This window comes from Ipomoea nil, unplaced genomic scaffold (assembly GCF_001879475.1).
Source record: "Ipomoea nil cultivar Tokyo-kokei standard unplaced genomic scaffold, Asagao_1.1 scaffold0114, whole genome shotgun sequence".
NCBI classification, from domain to species: domain Eukaryota; kingdom Viridiplantae; phylum Streptophyta; class Magnoliopsida; order Solanales; family Convolvulaceae; genus Ipomoea; species Ipomoea nil.
In genome coordinates this window covers 694,771-698,704 of record NW_017616542.1, presented here as the reverse complement: position 1 = coordinate 698,704, position 3,934 = coordinate 694,771, and positions in this window count along the sequence as shown.

Genomic DNA, 3,934 nt, shown 5'->3' with positions numbered 1-3,934 from the left:
AATACTTACTTAATACTTTGCCACTGAATTTTATATGAAATAAATAAAATCTTGTTTGACGTTAATAAATACATATGACTAAAATTGTTTGCTAAATATGACACACACACACACAAAAAAAAAAAAAAAAAAAAAAAAAACTATAAATCAAGTCAAAAAATTTGTTTAGCTTAATGTAAATAAAATTGTCATTAGAACAATTAATTTAACTTTTTAGTTAAAATATAGCAAATTTTATATAAAACTGTCTCATGTAAAATTTGTAATATTTTTAATTAAAAATTTAAAACATTATGTTTTAATTTAAAAATATTATACGTGTCATGGTAAAATGGTCTCATATAAGACTTATTTATAATTCTTAATTTAATTTTTAAATTATGACATAATACAAATACCAAAATTTTAATTATGTTAATTTTTTATTTTTTTAGTTATGACATAATATTTTTTTTTTTGAAATACTTCTAATTTTTTACAATGTAGTATCCGTTCTATACTTCCTTAATCATTTCCAATTCAAAAAAAAAATCTAAAATTCCACCACCACAGTTCAATCTTTGACCACCCATTTAGAAAAGTAAAAATGTCCATCATATTACATAGTAATTGAAAATACATTAGAATAATAGCACCACGACAAGGTGAGAAAAACGAAATATAAGAAAAGGACTAAAGATAGATTTGCTTAGTACAAACACTACAACGTACGTACCAAAACATAATAATTTTACGTACAGGTTGGTAACACTAAATCAAACTAAACTAATTAAGTTTAGTGGAATATTAATTAATTGTGGTTACAAACAGCCATTATATTATTATATTGCATGCACAAGCTTATGTAACCATTAAGGCATAAACCATCCTTCCATTCACGAGGCAATAGAGAACACAAGACAAAAAACAAAGGGATAATTCGATGATAGATAGATGGACCTTAATTAATTAGGTATACTTAATTAATATATAAATATTAGGTTAATTAGAAACCTATATGATTGGATTGGACTGGACTAGCTAGCTGGAGAGCTTAAGATCAAGCTCCAATGGGAGATTATTCCCCTTGGCGGTTGCGGTGTTTTGGAATGAGCTAAAAAGTTGCGCCGCCGATGTCACCACCGCGCACTTGTTCTTCTTATTCTTATTCTTAACCTCCTCGTCGCCGCCATTGCTCAATTTCCTCTTTTTCCTCGTCTCCGACGAGGAAGACGAGGAGGATGACGGCGGGGGAGGCGGAAGAACCGGCGGTATCTCGAAGTTGGTACGCGCTTTGGAGCCCCTGAGCCACCGGGCCGCCACGTCGTAAGCTCTGGCGGCCTCCTCCGGCGTGTCGAACGTCCCCAGCCAATGGCGGCACCGCCCTATTCGGTCACGAATCTCCGCCGACCACCTCCCCCACGGCCGCTTCCTCACCCCTCTGTAGCTCCGCTGCTTCTCCTCCCCACTCCGCTTCTCAACCGCCGCGGCGGCGCTCTCCTCGTCCCTCAAATTCTCGGTGCGCCCAAAAAGCACACGCTCCCCCACCACCGCCGCAATCCCTTCAAGAACCGGAGATTTCCCCCCATCCCCTCCTCCCTTCACCTCCTCACAAACCGTAAAATCCACAGAAATTCCGGCACTCTGCGGCGGCGGCCCATCAACCTGTTTCGCAACTGGAAACGGCGAAATCGAGTGGAACGATTGCATGTCATCATCAAAGTAGGAATATTGGTGTTGTTTAAGGAGAAGAGATTGCAGATTTTGAGTGGTCTGAAGCATATGGAAACGAGACGAGGAACTCATTGTTGTGCAGAAAACTCAGAGAGAGACCACAAACAAACATACATAGATAGTGACGAAAAGAACTCGCAATTCTACATGCAATTTATAAACTCAACGCAAATTGTTTGTTTGTTTTTCTAAATCTGAATATAATAAAGGGTGGCTTGGAGTGGGGTGGGTATGGGGGTGAGGGGAGGTGGTGGAGAGTGAGGTGGGGGTGGGGAGTTAGATTTTGTAGATAGAGATTAAGATATTCTTGTCAAATTGGAAGTGACCACAATCGGTCGGTCATGTATTTATTAATTACTTATTACATACTTGTCCTTGCATGACAGAGGGGATATACCCCTTGGAACTCAACACTCCCACAAACAACACAGCCATCAGACCAATACCAATGCCAATACTTATAGACCAATACACGTTTTTTCAATTAAGGTAGACTCGAACACTAGACATCATCAAAACTAATTTTATTCGTGTTAAATAAAAGTTCTCAGGTGAATGGTAAAGTTAATTATATGGTATTGGTAGGTTAAGTCCAAATGTGTAATTGTGAACAAAATACTATAATGTAATCTTTAGTACACACATAAAGTTCAGTTGGCTGCAGCTCAAAAAGTTAGAATGTTATCAATAGGTCGGGAAATTCTAATGATATTCTTCAATTCCAAACAAGTCCCTTCTTATGTGGAGTAAGTTGACTTTTATAGCTTTGTCAATTGGAGCACCTGTTGAAATTGTCATTGACAAAAGAGATATGTGGCGTTTGCTTATAGTTCACTCAGATCGGCCGCGTCAAGTATTGATGCTGAAGATACTCGAGCGGGTGTACGTGATGGCTAAGAGGATGTTTCACGTGTTGTGGCTATCTATCCGGGTAAGGTCCATTTCTCGACTTAGAAGGTCTAGAAGCACACTACTAAGGTTGAAAATGACCAGTAAAAAATGTCATCTACGTTCCATATATCTCCATATGTGATAAAAGACTTTCACATAATTTTTAGGGGACGTTTGGTTCACGGAATGTTATATTACTTTGGAGAATGTTAGATTGCAAGGAATGTTAGATTATTAGGAATGTTAAATTCTTGTGTTTGGTTTAAAACTGAGGTATGTAATATAAATCTGTTTGATTGAAGAGCTATTTTTTATGGTATGATGATTATTATCACTTGAATATTGTTAACCTATTTTTATGTATTCTAATAAATTTAAAATTAAAATAAATAAATAAATAAGACAATGGTAAAATATAGTAGTAAATGATTTAAAATTAATTAACTAAGATTTTGAACAATAATTAACTAAGACAATGGATTAAAATGACAAAATTAGCAATAACACAAGAGAATGTGAGAATACCTAAAAACCTTATATGGGGGTTATGTTACATTTCTAGGGGAAAATTGCATAACTTGAACCAAACATGGGAATCTTATATTACTAAGCAAATATAACCCTGGTTATCTTATATAACCTAAATCAAATGCCCCCTTAGTTTAACTGCATTCTCAGGACTCAAATACAAAAAGTTTAGTTAAGTTTATGTGACAACTTTTATGGACTACGTATTACTGACGGAATCGCTTCAAACTTTCATTCAAAGAGAAAAGATTCACACTGTTTCATTGAGAAAGAACACTCACACTGCTTACATCAACATTCTGCTATATGTTTCTATTACAAGAGGAAGAAGATTTAGGGAAGCCTAAAACGGTGGGCAAAACCACTTCTTAACTAATTAACTAACTAAGCCGGAAATTACACAAAAGACCTTTGACTTAGAAAGTCAAGGCTGGGCCTCCTTGAGGACAAACTGCTGGCCTGAGAACTAACTGCTGCTTAACTGTTTGGCAAGGGTCTATGGTGGCATTGTGGACCTCAGCATATAGAAGACTTCATCACCCCCCCCCCCCCCCCTTAAGCTGGAGAGTGAAGATCCTGAAGTCCTAGCTTAGAGTGAAACACCTCAAATAGAGAAATAGGCAAAGCCTTTGTGAATCCATCAGCCACCTGGTTTTGTGAGGAGATATTCATCAGTTTAACCACTCCCTCATGCACCTTCTGTCTCACAATGTGACAATCAATTTCTATGTGCTTAGTACGCTCATGAAAAACATGGTTTTCTCCAATGGCTACTGCAGAATTGTTGTCACAGAACAAAGGA